The sequence below is a fragment of the Balaenoptera ricei genome, chromosome 12 (genome assembly GCF_028023285.1).
Source record: "Balaenoptera ricei isolate mBalRic1 chromosome 12, mBalRic1.hap2, whole genome shotgun sequence".
In the NCBI taxonomy this organism is placed as follows: domain Eukaryota; kingdom Metazoa; phylum Chordata; class Mammalia; order Artiodactyla; family Balaenopteridae; genus Balaenoptera; species Balaenoptera ricei.
This window is the reverse complement of record NC_082650.1, coordinates 92,427,234-92,445,463: the sequence shown is the minus strand read 5'-3', so window position 1 is coordinate 92,445,463 and position 18,230 is coordinate 92,427,234. Positions and strand designations below refer to the sequence as shown.

The following is an 18,230-nucleotide window of genomic DNA, read 5'->3' as shown; positions in this document are numbered from 1 at the left end:
TTTTGCTTAACTTACTGTGTTTGGGGTCTCCTTTTCACAGCCTGCAGATTTGTAGTTCCCGTTGTTTTTGGTGTCTTCCCCCAATGGGTAATGTTGGTTCAGTGGGTTGTGTAGGCTTCCTGGTGGAGTGGACTGGTGCCTGTGTCCTGGTGGATGAAGCTGGATCTTGTCTTTCTGTTGGGCAGGACCATGTTCAGTGGTGTGTTTTGTCATGTCTGTGAACTTATGATTTTAGGCAGCCTCTCTGCTAATGGGTGGGGTTGTGTTCCTGTCTTTCTAGTTGTTTGTCATGGGGTGTCCAGCACTGGAAATTGCTGGTCATTGAGTGGAGCTGGATCTTAGTGTTGAGACGGAGATCTCTGGGAGACCTCTCACCAATTGCTATTATGTGGGGCTGGGAAATTTCTGGTGGTCTCATGTCCTGAACTCAGTTCTCCCACCTCTGAATTTCTGGCCTGACACCTGGCTGGAGCACCAAGACTCTATTATTCACACAGCTCAGAAGAAAAGGGAGAAAAGAAAAGAAAGAAAGAAAAATAGAATAAAATAAATAAAATAAAATAAACTTATTAAAATAAAAAGTTAAACAATATATTATTAAAATGAAAAAAATAGAAAAGTAATAAAAAACAAGGAAGAAAGCAACCAAACCAACAAACAATCCACCAATGATAACAAGCACTATAATCTATACTAAGATAAACATAAAAATCAGAAACTAGTCAGTCGCATACAGCAAACCCCAAGTCTACTGCTGCTCCCAAAGTCCACCACATCAATTTGAGGATGATTTGTTGTCTATTCATTTATTCCACAGATGCAGGGTACATCAAGTTGATTGTGAAAATTTAATTTGGTGCTCCTGAGACTGCACAGAGAAATTTTCCTTTCTCTTCTATGTTTCCACAGCTCCTGGAGGTCAGCTTTGGATTTGGCCCTGCCTCTGCATGTAGGTCACCCTCTGGCATCTTTTCCTCACCCAGACAGGAGGGGGTTAAAGGAGCAGTTGATTCAGGGGCTCTGGCTCACTCAGGCCAGGGAGAGGGAGGGGTACAGAATGCAGGGCTAGCTTGTGGTGGCAGAGGCTAGAGTGACATTGCATTAGCCTGAGGCGTGCTGTGTGTTCTCCTGGGGAAGTTGTCTCTGGATCACGGGACCCTAGCAGTGTCAGGCTGCAGAGGCTCCCAGGAGGGGAGGTGTGTATAGTGACCTGTGCTTGCACACAGGTTTCTTGGTGGCTGCAGCAGCCTTAGCATTTCATGTCTGTCTCTGGTGTTTGTGCTGATAGCTGTGGCTCCTGCATGTCTCTGGAGCTTGTTTAAGCAGTGCTCTGAATCCCTTCTCCTCATGCACTGCAAAACAATGGTCTCTTACCTCTTAGGCAGTTCCAGACTTTTTCCCGGACTCCCTCCCAGCTAGCTGTGGTGCACTAGCCCCTTCAGGCTGTGTTCACGCTGCCAACCACAGTCCTCTCCCTGGGATCTGATTCCGAAGCCCAAGCCTCAGGCCCCAGCCCCCGTCAGCCCCGGCGGGTGAGCAGACAAGCCTCTCAGGCTGTTGAATGCTGGTCGGCACTGATTCTCTGTGTTGGAATCTCTCCGCTTTGCCCTCTGCATCCCTGTTGCTGCGCTCTCCTCTGTGGCTATGAAGCTTCCTCCCCGCCAGCCCCCATCTCCCCCAGTGAAGGGGCTTCCTAGTGTGTGGAAACTTTTCCTTCTTCACAGCTCCCTCCCAGAGGTGCATGTCCCATCCCTATTCTTTTGTCTCTGTTTTTTCTTTTTTCTTTTGCCCTACCCATGTATGTGGGTAGTTTCTTGCCTTTTGGGAAGACAGAGGTCCTCTGCCAGCCTTCTGCAGGTGTTCTGTAGGAGTTGTTCCACATGTAGATGTATTTTTTATGTATTTGTGGGAAGGAAGGTGATCTCCATGTCTTACTCCTCCCCCATTTTGATGCTCTTCTCTTGATAACTATTTCTTATTTAGATTTTATTGTACATACACACACAGACACATGAGTGCATATGAATGCTTGTATATTTCTTATTTTTGTTTTTTCTCCCAATGGAAAATTAACTACATAAGGCAAGAACTTTGTCCTATCATTAACTGTTTCTTAATCAACAAAACAGTATTTGGTACAAAATTAAACCACATTAAAAATTTTAAGTGAGTTAATGATTTCCTGGAAGGCAGAGTATATTAATATATAAAAATTTCATAGAAATAAAATCACATGATAGTATATAAAAAAGGGAAATTTTAGAATGAAAAGAACTCAATTCATCTATTTTAGAATTTATCTTTCTGAAATTATACATAAATGGCTTTTAATCCTCAGAAAAGCTTGCTGGTTAATCTAGTCATTATCGGTCTGGAGGCTAAAGCTCCTCTTCATCCTACTGAATTTGTTTTGATTAAATTCCTTTTTAGGTGTATTTGGCTTTGTGTATGGTTAGTAATGTTTCTTAAAAATGCTAAATTTATTATAAACAAAGATTTCACTGTACAGCCTGGTGTGTTATGTTTCTTCTTAGGTAGAAAAGAAAGAGTTAAGGCACTCAGTACTGCTTCTGTGTGGGTATTGGGGCATAGTCTGGCCAGGAAGTCTGGGGGAAGAGTCCTTTAATTTCAAATCAAGTCAGAATTATAGCTTGTTCATTTACAACCCAGATCAGAATTATCACCAAATTATTAAATTACAGCATTACAATTATTAAATCACAATATATACTTACTTAAATGTCACTTATCTGGGAAAGCACAAACTTTTAAATAAAAATTCACAAAATCAGATTTATAGTGATTCCTCTTTACAGTGTTGTCACATATCTCTAGGAAACTTTTAGAACTGGCAATTGGCCTTGAAAACCCATATTTTTGATGGTGTGCAGAAGAATATGAGTCAAGTGTATTAATTTTCAATCCCCACTCTTCCTCTCTCCACCTCCCTCCACCATGGCCATTGCTAAAAGAGACCAAGACCATAAGTATCAACTGCATTTGTTCTTTGGGATATTTAAAAATATATACAATTTAATGACATTTCTACAGAGTAAGCTTGTTGGCTATCTTTAGTTTTTTTGTTATAATGTCTCAGTTTAATTAATTCAATGACAACCAGAAAAATAAAGCAGCTAAGGACATCAGTGATTGTTGATAGTAGGGCAGTTTCAAAGCGATGGAATTTTAGCTTGGGTCAACATCAAGTTTTATTTTATTTTAATCTTGTTCCCTCAGAGGCTCCTCATAATTAATGGATAGTTAATAAATAATCTGTTCCTTAATTAAATGTCAATATTTCTCAATGTGCAAACATAAATATCATTAGAATTAAGATGAAGTTGGTGAAATTATACCAAGTTGATGTAAATTTCTTAAAACTGTGAGCCACATAAATGTTAGAAATTATCTCTGATTTTACCTTCAGCAATTTTGAACCTATTTTCAGGTCATGAACAATTGGTAATAACAAGATTACCCTTGGTGATTATGCACTTACAGATTTCCTAATAGTCTATCAGGTGGAATAACAATATGGAAACCCATTTTCCTATAATGCTCAGTCTTAGAAATGAATCCATTTTCTGTATAATGAAGTAGAAGTTTATTAGGCATGCCATCAGAGTTGAAAGGAAAAGTACAATAGAACTATTTCATGGTACAGTAGAGTTTATATCATAGAGCATTTCAGAAAGGAGATATTAGATTTACAGAAATAATCTTGTTTCAGTTTTTAGTCAAAATTACAACACATTCAAAAGTCTTAGTACAATTTGATTCAAGCTTGAATTCACCAGGGAAATTATTTAAATTAGGTAGATTTTATGTTTTCAAATCAGTCCCTTTCTTTGTAGAAACTTGGTAATCATACACTAATCTCACTGCAGTGACAGTATTTAGTTATTCACAAAGAGCTGCACAGAGCACTATGAGGATACTAATGAGAAACTGTACACACAAGAGTTGGGAGATGGGTTGTGCAATGTCTTTTTAACTAGGGTGGAATAGCAAAGGGATTGGTCATTAAATATGAGAAGTCATATTTAACATTTAGAATTCTTATTCTTGAAAGGACATAGTACAGAAAGTTAGTGATCTATTTCCTAATTCTACTTTTAAGTAATACATGAAAATGGCCTTGTCAGGAAGAGAATGGCCATGTTTTTTCCAAGAATTAAGATATCTTCCTCCATTATCACTAATCCTAATGATCTGTGTCTATTGTATCAGAGTGAAGGAAGGAAAAAATGTAACCAATGAGAGAAAATTAAGTATAACCAAAAAGGGGCAAATAGATATATGCATAAAGAATTCAGTTAGCCATTTAAATTTCTAGCCTAAGGCAAAGTCCCCCAACAAATAGTTTTTAAGATCAGGTTTAAAATACATATTTCTAAACCAAGGAGAAGATATTCCTTCTGAATATCTGTATATACAAAAATGATTTTACTTCTATAGCCTCCGAACAATTGGTGTCCAGGACAGAGATTAAAGCAGCAAAAGTGCCACCATATTTAATGAAATCTAAGATGCCACAGACTGCTAGATGGATCACAGACTGATAAACACACCACTGATTGTTGGGTTTTAGAAAGGGTAAAATATGAAGAAAAGCAAAAATGTGCTTTAAAATGCATGAAATACTTTGCAACCACAAATAAATGGCTGCTATTCTGGATGAATTTGTCAGAGTCCAGACTGGAGAAAGTAACCACATTAGTAATTTGGACAGGGGACTTTTAATATAAAGAATTAACTAGAAAAATTGATTACTAAGATGAGTAAAGAGACTTCTGAAAACTAGCACCATTGGAGCATTCCTAGGATCTATCATATCCACTATGGCAGGAAACATACCCAAATACATGCACAGAATAATGCTAGAAGAGTCCCATGGCAGAGAGAAGACTCTCCTCTCCCAAAGTTATGCTGTTTTATTTATTTCAGCATGTGGGACCTTAGTCCCTGACCAGGGATTGAATCTGCACCCCTCTGCATTGGAAACGTGGAGAGTTCACCACTGGACCATCAGGGAAGTCCCAATTATTACTTGTTTTTGATACTTTTAATACCTTGTGTTACATGTCATGGAATTAGTATAGAGCCAACTAATAATGTAATCAAAGTTTCAGTAAGGCAGTTTCCTCTGAAAGAGGCTCTTCTCCATTCTACCACATGCTAGGAAGTTACCTGTGTGAAGGTAGGGTTAAAATCCTCAGTCACGTTGCTACTTCCTGGCTGTTAGTCTAATTTGTGTAAAAGCCATTGCATTGTTAAACTTAATGGTAATTAGTAACACTGTCTTCTAATCCTATTGTTAACTTTATTCATGCTCTTAGAAACCATTCCTGTTGTACTGCAGAGTTAATTGCATGAGAAGTCCTCTTTCAAACCTGATTCCATCATCTTGGATGATGCCAACATCCATTTGGACCACCCTCATATCAGTGCATACCTTGTTTCCTTAACATTCTCTTCTCCAGTGACCTTCATACCCCATTCACATTAGTTGCACACTCACTTGGCTAAGCCGTGGCTGTTGTCCTCACCATCAAACTGCTCCTTCTCTCAAATGATAAACGCAGGTGTTCTGATGACATAACGTTAATCAGTTAATGATGTGATGCCCATCACCTACCCTTGTTACCTATTCTCAATTTCTCTCAGTACACTTTTACTTTGGCTCCCAGGCTTTTATACCTTTTTCTTTCTTTCAATAAAACCATTCTCTTGCAAATATTTCAATTATCTTGCTGGGTTTTTTTGGTAAGATTCACCAGTAAAGTTTGGTCAGAGCTTCCTGACTCTGTGTCAGTGTGCCAACACATAAGTTCTGGATTGGCCTAGATATTGATCCCTTTAGCTTAAGTCCAGGTGGCAATTTCCAGAATAGTCAGATATTGTAGGCCAGCTACCTCTGGCTTCTAGGAGGCTTTTCAGTATATATCAAATGTCTTAAGCTGTTACCGATTTTTATGTATACTCTGATGTGAAAAAAAAAATATTGGTAAGCATTGCTTTGAATTAGTGCAATAATTAATTTGCTGGTGCTAAACTCTGCTAGTAAACCATGCTCTCTGGTATCTGTAAAATTCTGATGCTGTTTATGAACTCTTCTTAGATACCACAGAATACTATAAAACTTTTCTATACTCCTATAACCTCTAATATTGCTAACATTATACCCTTTCAAGAGAAGACTTAACTTTTTACCAAACAGAGAGAACAGCAACCACAGGAGAACTCCATCAAATTCAAGACTTTTAATCCCCATGTTTAATCACATTTACTCCTATTCTTTTCACATATTTTTCCCCCCAAGGGAAGTAGTATCACGTGGCTGTTAGTCTTTCTGAGTCAGTTCTGAGAGGTCTTTCTCTCTTATCCCTTCCCTCATCTCTTGATTCTTCAAAATTCCCCTTTTTACTGTTTTTCCTTATCAGCATTTTAAAAATAGCCTACCTAAAAAGAAAGCAAAACAAAACAGAAACTCTCCATTGTACATCACCTTTGATTTTTTTTCTTCTCTCACCCTTTTCTTCTGACCTACTTAAAAGATTTATCTACACCCATTTCTTCATTCTACTCAATTTTAGTCACAAAACAAGTAACCTCTCTCTATATAGAAATTGCTCTTTGCCTCATTAGAGATAAATCCCATTTGTCATCTCTGAGTCCTCATTTTGCACAATCTTCAGGTTGCATTTGTTAGTGTAGATTGTCTCCTCTTTTAAGTGAACTCTTTGTTAGAGTTCTCACTGCTTTTGTCCTTTGTTTTATGTGTCTCCTAATGTAGCTCCCCCTTTTATTACTCATATCGTAAATATTGACAAGCCTCAGCTTTTGTTATGGGCCCTCTTTCTCTTCTTAATCTGTATACATTCCCTGAGAAAAGTTATTATATATATATATATATATATATATATATATATATATATATATAATGTCAGTTTTTATTATTTTTATTGTAAATGATCAATATCAAGACCTAGTCTAGGAAAATTATTGCACTTTAAGGGACAAAGTACCTTTTGGACATGTAGGGACAAAAAAAAAGCAACAAGTGATTTATAATGGAAAATCATTCATTTATCTCTGTTGGACACATTGTTTTACTTTTTTCTTATAAAAAATCTTTATCAAAGCCACATGAAAGGAATGTATTTATAAGGGATTATGGCTAAATATATAAAATAGTTATCATTGGTTTAAAAATGTATAAAAGAATATAATGTAAAAAGAAAAAAGTTTACATAATAGAATTCTAAAAAAATAGAAAGTCACTCTAGAAGTCAAAAAAGTTATTACTATATAAACTACCAGATAGAAATTTTTACTTTCAGGCTATTTAATATCAGAAAATTTGTTTAGAATATGCTCACAAAGTTAACAGTACATGAAGATCCTTCTAAATAATCAGGGTAGGATTACAGTGCATCAGAAATGTGATTATTGGAAAAATAATGATAATGTTGTGATATTCTCTGAATTGCCACCTAAAATCAGACAGGAAAACTAGATAATGACACCAAAACTCATGTACAGCATTTACAACAAAGTTTGGTGATATAGTATTCCCATGAACACACACAAAACACACACACACACACACACACCATCACTACCACCACCAACAACAGTTGTTCAAAAAAATCCATAAGAACTATGTGTCATGTGCATCTGCTCAAGTGGTAACCAAGGGAAGTAATAGGACATATTATGGATCTTAAGAGAAGAGAATCACATAATAGTTATCATGATTTCAGTGGAAAGCACAACGGCTAACTTCAGAACAACAGTGGGGCTTAGAAGTGTTTATCTACTCCTAGAATGAGTGAGTACAAAGGACGAACAGTCAAAATGTCTTCGGAGAAGTTTAGCCACATAAACTGACAAAACTGAAATGCCACAGCTTTCTTCCTGCACAGAGCCCCAGACTTGGGAGAAACTGTTCCAAGTGGAATAGAAATTGAGCAGGATATGGACAGAGTAGAGGTGAAGGAAGTAAAAGAACAGATGTACTTGGAAGAGGGGGACAGATATAGTACATCTCGGAGGCAATCCACCATATACTAGAATTATAAACAAACAAACAAAAAGCAAAGAGAGAGCCCAGGGAAGTGAGGAAAGTACTCTGAATCACTTGTCTTTCAAAATATCCAAAAAGACTAACACATGAAAATGAGCAACAGAAAGTATCAAGGTTAACTCCAATATAAAGTTATTAAAAGAAACGGAATGAAAAATATAATAATATCATTATAGACAATGAAAATTGCCAAAATAATGAAAGCAAAAAATCAGATCAAATTTGCAATACATTATTTCAGAATGAACTAAAGACATTAAGAAAATAACATAAGATATGAATGAATAAAATATACACAATTTAGAAAAACTCAATAATGAGATCACAGAATTCAGGAAAGAATCAGTAAAAGAAAACATTTCCAAAATGAATAAAACAAAGAATGAACACAACAGATAATTATTTAGGCTAATTAGAAGATGGAAAAATTAAATGAAAGGAAATTAAGAAAGATACAAAGGACTTGAGAGAAATAGACAAATATTGAAATTGGGCAAAGCAGATTCAGTGTATGAATTAAGATTCCCTGAAATAGAAAACAAAATTAAGGAAAACAAACATAAAAATTATAATTCAAGAAAACTTTACTGAAAAAGAAAATGTTTTGAAACTACATGGAAACATCACAGAATATATGGACAAAACAATCAACTACCAAGATATAATCTAGTAAAATTACTACACTTTTAAGGGAAAAAGTACCTTTTGGCATGTAAGGACAAAAAGGCAGAAAGTGATCTATAATGCAAATAAAATTAGATTAATATAAGATTTTTTTTAATAGCAGCATTATGCCAGACATATATTAAATATTCTAAACACTTAAGAAAATGTCTAGTATTAAAGAATGAGAGAAAATGTGAGAATATCTTATACCAAGCAAAATGTGTTTTCAAGTATAAAAGACACAGATCTATAATTATCAATACACAAAAATGAAAGGATTATTATTCCCAGAGCCCTCCCTGAGGAATCTCCGAGAGTCTCAGCTTTAGACAACTGAAATACCTGGAGAGATGTCAACATAAGAATAGGTGGTAAGCATAATACATGTATTTACTTGCAGGAGTAAAGTAAATGAAGAATAAGAAGGACTATGCCTTGTATGTATTGTCAATAGCCCAGAATATAAAGATATAATACAAAAAATTAGAGGAGAATAAGGAGAGCTCATGAACAAAACTTAAAATATTATATGTATTTAAGTTGATCATGGTTGGTTTTCTTGGTATTTTTTTTTTTCTGTTATTTTATGTCTATACTGTGGAATAAAGTAAATGACTAATACTGAGAAATTCTGGGTTGTTTAATCCCTTGTGTTCTGGAGACTAGGATTTTAATATGGAAGAAATGACATGCAGATATTACACAGCAGATGTTAAGTATAAGGTTCAATGCTGCATTTGAATTGGTAGTTCCAGAAAGATGTAATGAAGAAATTGAATTTTGACAGATATTTAAAAGCACATTTTATAAATGGGCACAACTAAACAATGGTGTCTAGGAATACCACCTGAATGATAAAAATTTGAAATAAAAGAGCAAGAAAGTGATTCTGTAAAAGTCAGGAGAGTGGTTATTTTGTAGTGACGGTAGGTTTCACAATGATACTGGGGGGTCTTCAGGGCTATCTAGTGAATCTCAGTTCTTCTAAATGGGTGGTAGTTATCAGGGTGTGTCACCTTGTTCACTGATTAAAATATGTATTTATTTTGTGTCATTTAATGTACCTTAACAATAAAAAGTAAAGTGTTAGAGTTTTTTCCAAACTCTGAAAACCAAACAAAATGAGAGATACATAATATGTATGTACTGAGACTTTGATACTACAATATGTTGATCCCATGGCAAGAACTGGTCCTGAATTCTGCAATTATTCCTTGCTTCAGCTCTCTTTTTAGCCAACACAGGAGTCGCGGGATCATTGCAAGTGTAGCATGGACTTGTGTTTTTCACTTGTTGCATTGCACCTCAAAAATGACCTTCCTGAGTGAATTGCACACAGTGCTGTCCTTGGTGCTGCCTTGCTATGTCCACTTCCACTTGAGGCTTCCATGGGACCTTGGAGAAACTTTGTGGCAAAATTTTATTAAATACAAACATCTCTTAGTGGCTACTACAAAGGAGATGTTTAGCAATTTTACAAATTACATTGTTGAATTATGATTTCCACTCTCAGGTTACATTTCAACCAAGAATGTATACTTCCCACCAGGAGAAGAGATTACATCATTCCTAAACAATAGTGATGAGGTGGGCTCAAAATGGGAGAAAAGCAGTGTAGCAACAGCAAACAGAGTGTCAGATCAGAGCAGAGGAATTAACGACACAAGAGAGAGGTGGTATTTTAAGTAGCCACTGTAAAAGGTTTTAAATGAGAAGTTTTTAGGAATCTAATTCACTGCCAGTCCAGGTAAAAATACACCTTTATTTCAAGAGAAAAATATGACCAGGTAGACTGATGTGTGCTTCACCAAAGATGTTGGTGGGGCTTCAGAGCATATGAAAACAAAAGAAATATTCAGAAAAAATTAATAACTAAGACACATGGGCTAAGAGTTGCAGTCATTTCTTATGGAGGAACAAATTGAAGTGGTATTCAAATCACATGATAGCAAGTAGTCACTGTGTATAATTACACTAAAAATCACTGCCTAATAAAATGTATCTAATTTTCATTTTGTGCTATGGGTTCTCACCCAGTCATCTTGTTATCTTCAGTATATCTGTATGAGGAATTAGAAGTAACAAACATGAGTTCTTAGTCACTGTTTTAAACATTCTTGTTTCTCTTATACTATGTTTGTATCCCACCAGGAGTTTGGGTACATTTGTTGAATACCAAGAGCTTAATAATCTACCCACCTCTACAGTTCAATGATTGCATGATTCAGCAAAACACTGCCTGCATGCATTCTTATGCATTAAATAGTTTTAGTATCACCAACAGCTTAATAAGAAATTAAAAATAAAAATAAAACTTCACATTTTGAAAGCAGTAAATATTGTTTAGATGATGGAAACATTATATAAAAATCTGTTTTATCTATATATTTTAACTAACTTTTAAGTAATTCAATACTGTATTAGTTAATAAGTTATGTGTTTTTAATAGTCTTAGCTTTACTAAAAAATTTTTATGAGAAAAAAGGAGAAGGAAACATTGTATTAATAATCTCTGAGGAAATTCAGCTTAATTAATGTTTAAATGAACTCAGAGGACTACACTCTCAGGTGTATACTGTGAATTTTCTAAATGTTATTGTGTAAGTATTTGTTTTAATTCTCAAGTTTCTTATGACTCCACCTGCAGAGAACTTCAGTTGCTGCATCTATGATGTATGCTTGTAAAAATACATGGGAAGGTAGAATCTGAGTTTTCTAGAGTCTAATGTTCATAGTGAGAATCATATCAATTCTTGGAGAATTGTTAACACATCAGGTCTAACCTCTAGTGAATTGAAAAATTTCATTTGAAATGAAATTCATTTGATAGGCCTAAAATATATAAATATCTGGTTATTTATCTGGCAGGCAACTATAGTGAAATCCCACACTTCAATTTTTACAGGGCTTGGAAGCACATTCATCAATGTCTACTGCAGTTTTTATCTGACAGAAAAGAAAATCAAACATTAAAACAGTAAATCATGTTGGATTTGAGGAAACAGAATGTTACTTTACAGTCCAAGTGACAACTCCATAATTTAACTGTGAGAAGCTAGTAGCACCACATTTTATTTTTTCTGGATGGTTTTAAAAGTAGGGATAATAGACCATAACTGTTATTTATACAAATTAAATTCTCCAAAGAAAACTGTCTCTAAAAATTTGAAATAAATTCATAAATAAATATTTTTTATAGTGGCATTTTAAGAGGCTCATTTTTTCTTGCTACTCAAAATTAGGAAATAAATGAACTCAAATATGTTTATATTACATTTCTGTTATCTTTTGAAAATACCAAAGTATAAGGTACTATTTTGCTTTTCTTATAAATATGGATTGAGTAATGATGAAAATAGACCATCTGAATCAACATTACATGTGCCTTACTACGGTCGAATAATTTATTCCTGCAATAACTGAGTATGAACGGGTCACATATATTCTTAAATGATATTAGGTACAGATAGTAAACATCTAATAAAATACTGATTTATTAGTATTAAGTCATCATTAGGTCCCAAATTTAAAAAATATTATCTTTGTGAGTAAAAAAACCTATACAGAACAGCTAAAATAGAATGAAACAGTTCTGATCTTACATATAAACTTACTTGGAACATTTTATATGCAAACTTGTTAAAACACTTCAGGAGACAACAGGTCCAATCACTTGTTTTCCCATAGAAAATGATTTTTTTTACAGAAGGTAGTAATAACAATATTATCTACCATTAATTGAATCTTTACAATGTGTGACATATTACTTTAATTGCTTCATAGATATTCTCTTTTTGTGAATAGCTATTTTGGAGATGGGAAATTGAGACTCAGAGAACTAGCTTACCTGCTCAAGTTTACATACCTGGAAAGCAATGAATTTGTGGTTCAATTTTAGTTTGTCTGAATCCAAAGCTTGTGAGACTTACCCTCTTCACTGTTAGAGTGAATTGCTAATCTACCTGTATTCTCCCACTGAGGGTGGTCTGGCTAAAATGTGTGCTGGGCACTTCTGGAAACAGGGGCCTGGGAATCAGTGGGCGGGTACAGAAGAGAGACAGCTGTTGGCCACATCTGAATAAACAGGTGTGCATTGAAACTAACTACCAGAAACAGGTTTCCCCATCCAAGGTACACTTCCCAGATATTCAGACTGCTGTTTGGGGCTCAGCTCCAAACCAGGTGGTAAATTAAACTGGGAACAGGAGTCAGGAAACAAGAGCCTTAGAAAGAAGAAGAGTAGTATAATCCGCACTAAACTGGGGTAGATGGAGAGGTGAAACCACAATGATCAGGGAGGATACGGGTCACCCATACTCATCGATTAATGTAAATGATGCCAAGCACGGAGTAGAATCTCACTGCTCCTTTGGAGCATCCCAGGTACCACTAAACACCAGGATCCATTAGCCCTGGGTCTGGGTGTGAACAAACCTACTGATGACTGAAAACTATAACAGTCAACCCTGTGTGGTCATAGCTCTGCAAAATGTCATTTTCACTAAGGTCCACACTGTTAGTCACAGGGTGCATTTCCAAGTTAGCTGCTTCAGTTAAAGTTTCGGTCTGTCACCGTTAAAGAAAGAGAGACCAAGTGGAAATAAAATATCAAATCAATGTTATTGGTTGCATTAATACTCTGATTTAACCAGCTAAGATAACCACATACAGAAGAAAATGTTCTAGATTTATAATAAAACACATGGTATAAGGAGAAAAATGTAAAAGTAGCTAATATAAACCCAAGAAAAAGTCATCAGTTAAATTGATAATTAAGGGTATAACAGAAAAATCTTTTTTGAAAATTTCAAACAGAATTACAACTTAACTTTCTTAATTACTTCTTAAACTAAAAATTAAATTAAAATAAAAAAAAAATAGCACTGACATTCTATTAGGGAAGAAGCTTGTTGAATAAAATCTTTCTCTTAGATGAGGCTGTATTCTTTTCTAGATTAATGTCACAGAGATAACAATTTCTTATAAACACATTTTTCTGAAAGTCACAACAATCATGGAAATGATTTTTATTTCCTTAATTTCATCTTAAATTTAAAGTGTTTACAGAACGCTTTAAAATGGGTAATTCTATATTTACAAAAGAACAACCTCAAAATAATTTTTAAAATGCTTTGAGATAATTTTAATATTTCCTGAAAAAAATAAGTAGGTTTCTCCCTCAGACAATTCCAATTGTTGTACTTTCCCTTATAATTAAACAAGAAATGCTTAATATTCACAGATGAAAAACTGTCAGAATATTATGCCATCAAACTTCCTGTAAACAAGGCACTTTTGTTAATTTCTAACTGATTGGGAAACTGGCATTATTGAACCATAATTGATTTTCTCTTTTCTACTTTGTGCAGCCCAGCGAATGTTTTGTGCAGTATGTTACTATAAGAGGATGCCTTAATTTAATTTTTGGAATCTAAACAGCCTTGTATTCTGGCAGTCCCACATATTTATTTGTCATCATGCAATTTGATGTTTGCAGTTAAACTTGAAATTTTATCCCATAATGTTATTTCATCATTTATGGTAAACAAGTTCTAAAAATGAGCACAACAACAGGATAGAAATATTAGAATATATATTGAATAAAGGTTTATTTGTTAGACCATCTTTCTTAATTTAAGATATTTTCCCCACAACTCAGTTGTTGAAAAAGTTATAGAACACAACAGCAAGACAGGAGATGCAGAAACAAAGCAAGATTGCCAAGAGAAAAAAAAAAAGTTTATAATGACGCCTTGAAAGCAAATTGGAGGTCCAGGGAGTGTGACTAATATCTGATACTTGACCTCAGCCACTGAGGATATTTATATGTATATGAATAAATTTCCAAGGGTGGACTGGTTAAAAACCCAAAGTGATAATCATGTTTGTGTAACACATGTAAAGCCGGGTAATTTGTAAAAATTATAAATGACTGAAGAGACAAGTGTTGGTAATTTTTGCCCTTGTAAGTAAAAACTAATTGCAAAGAAAATCAGTGAATTTCATATATTAGAGTGGTCAGAAGGTAGTGTGTTAAATTGATCTGAAATCAAGGGATTTGGTTTCTTATGAGAAATGCACTTTATTTAATAGAAATATTCATGGAAGTGATGTTCAATATGGTAGCCGTTAGCCACATGTGGTTACTGAGCACTAGAAATGTGGCTAGTGCAAGAAAGGACTTTTTTATTTTATTTAATTTAAATTAATTTAAATTAAGAAACTGATCAATTTTAGTTACTCAAAAAAATTTTAATATTTTTTCACAGCTTGATGTATATAAATCTATACTTTCAACTTTAAACTTTACAAAAAGTGAATACAAATCAAGCAATTCCAATGAAAAATCAGCATTTAAATTAGGATGCCCTGTAAATTCAAAATACATATTCAATTTCAAAGGCTAAGTAGAAAAAAGTGAAGATAATTTTAATAATGTTATAATACTGATTATGTATAAAAATAATGTTTTGGATATACTGGGTTAAATAAAACAATATTAACTTCAATTATTTACTTTTTTAAAAGTAAATTTTAATGTAGCTCTGAAAAAATCAGAATTGTATATGTAACTCAAATTATATTTCTGTTGGACAGCACTGAGTGGGAATAGAAATCTACAGAGAATTTAATTTAAATATATTGCTAAGAGTATATTTTACAATAATTTACTTTAAATTTACTTATATTGTTCTCTTGTCTTTTTATTCAACTCATCTCTTCCCTCACACTGTTCCCCAACAAAAATTCTGAAATATTAGTGTTATTTTGATGGGGGTAGAAAGGCATAATTGGGATGATAACAGAGAAAAGAGGAAGGGACAGATGTCTTAGACTTGTTTTTGTCACCGTATATTGGTCTACTTTTATTCTTATGATTAAGGTGGAATGACAAGAAGAAAAGGAGCTTTTGAAACTGGAACAACTAAAGAATCAAAGGGGGGATGTGAGAACACAGCAGTGGAGACCCACTTGTCTGTAACCCAACTGTTCCCCAACTGTCACTGCATTATCCACATTTCTTCCAAGAAGGTTGTGAGGTCACCTCACTGATGGTTCTGCTGGAGTTTAGTCAAGGTCATTCTTAATGTGAATTTTTATTTGAATACTTATTTCATCAATAATGGTTTCCTATTCAATTACAGTCTTATGGATAACAGTCTTATGGATAACTCCCTATAAATTTACTCAAAAGTACATAACTTTTTTTTTTTTTTTAAGATTTATTTATTTTATTTATTGATTGATTGCTATGTTGGGTCTTCGTTTCTGTGCTAGGGCTTTCTCTAGTTGCAGCAAGCGGGGGCCACTCTTCATCACGGTGCACGGGGCCTCTCACTATCGTGGCCTCTCTTGTTGTGGAGCACAGGCTCCAGACGCGCAGGCTCAGTAGTTGTGGCTCACGGGCCTAGTTGCTCCGCGGCATGTCGGATCTTCTCAGACCAGGGCTCGAACCTGTGTCCCCTGCATTAGCAGGCAGACTCTCAACCACTGCGCCACCAGGGAAGCCCAAAAGTACATAACTTTTACAACTTCCCTTTTATGGTTGAAAGAACAGCTTCTAGAAATTGGCTATTTTTTTAAATTTATTTTTTTGAAGTATAATTGATTTACAATGTTTTAATTTCTGCTGTACAGCACAGTGATTCAGTTATATATATGTGTATGTGTGTGTGTATATATATATATATATATATATATATATATATATATATATATACACACACATTCATTTTCATATTCTTTCCTATTATGGTTTGTCATAGAACATTAAATATAGTTCCCTGTGCTATGCAGAAGGACTTTGTTATTTATTCATTTTATATATATAATAGTTTGCATCTGCTCATTCCTAGGACTTGGCTGTTAACTAGACAGGGTAATTTGGCATTGCCTCAGGAGACTGGGGCTTATTATGGACAAAGAATCTGTGGGCTGCATCAGAGGTAATTTTGAGAGAGTGAAGAACTGATTTTTGCTTGGGTCTGTAAGTCACAAAAAAAAAGTCTCAAGAAATTATTTTTACCAAAATGGGCAATGGTGGAGTTGTTGTGGTTTATTGATTTTAAAATATAAAGAAAGAAAAACCATTAAGTCACTAAACTTTTAACTAGTTGACTGAAATGAAATATGCCATCTCAGGATGAATGGTGATATGCTCTGATAGTTCATAAAATATCAACTTTTACATCATTTGAAATTTTTTATATTCACTGATACCTTAGTGTCTATGATTTTATTTGAATTTTGTAAATAACATAGATCTTTCATCTACATTTACAAATATCTAATCATGGATTAAAGGGCAAACAAAAACACTGACTGCATTAGAGTCAAAACAGGTAGAAACGCTTTTAACTGAAACCATAGTCTGTTCTCAAGCTGGTCTCACAATTATGATCCTTAAATGCTTCCATTTTAATAGCAAAGTGTAATGTAGTAATTTCAATGTTTGCTTCATCGTAAAGCACTACTTTAAATGGTTAATGCATATTTATTAAGTAACATTACTGGGTTGAAATGATAATAATAGGGATACTTTATGTGCTTATTGTGTATCAGGTACCAAAAAGACCATGATCTATATCTCAGTGACTCCTTAGAACAATCCTTTTAGGAAAATCACTATCATTTCTACTTCAAAGGTGACAAAAGCAGTCTTAGTGAGGATAAATAAATAATCTAAGGCAACAACTGGGACATGTCAGAGACTGGACTCCTCCAAGCCTCGTATCCAATGCCTTTAGCCATTAGGTTATAGTCATCATTTGATATTTTTATTGTAAATTTATAATAAATATTTGTTTCATCAGACAAAATATTATTTATTATTTAAAATGGAAAACTCAATATTACTTGGTTATTTAAAAAAATCGTTCAACAAACATCAGATTTTTATTTACTTTTATCCTACCCTATGTTCAGTTAAAAAATGAATAAAACAAATTCATTGATATAAATATCACATAAAGAGAATTTTCAAAGAACAAACTTTCACATTGTTTTCTTTGGCTTTGCCAGTATGGTTTTACTGACCAAAGTGATACTTGCTTTTAAAAATAAATTTAATTAATTTTAATCAACATTTTCCTATTAATCTGGAGATTACTATATATGGGTCACAATTTCAAGAAACTTAAACTTCTGGGAATATAAGGTTTCTTGTGACAAAAACTGCTGAAAAATCTTTACTCCAGTATTCAACATTTTATGCTCCTCTAAATGTATTCTAATGCATGGTCACGCTACAAAATGACTATCATTAGTGCTGTCACAGGCCATGGCCATGGGAGGACCATGACTAATGCCAAGCTATCAGCACTGACAGTGCAAGGTGTATTCTCATAATTTCTCAAACTGACCATGGAACCAATTTCCACTCATCCTTAAGTCATAAAACTTTACAATTACCCTGAGCTGATTAATAATGTATTACAGTTCTCATTCTCAATCAGAGTTTAATCAGACCCATGTC

The 18,230-nt window shown here is 34.3% G+C and overlaps 1 protein-coding gene across 1 annotated transcript in view; it reads right to left on the bottom strand.

Annotated features, from left to right (window-relative positions):
• EYS (eyes shut homolog) overlaps positions 1 to 18,230 on the bottom strand; it is a 1,726,005-nt gene that overhangs the window by 1,348,099 nt on the left and 359,676 nt on the right. The window lies entirely within an intron of this gene.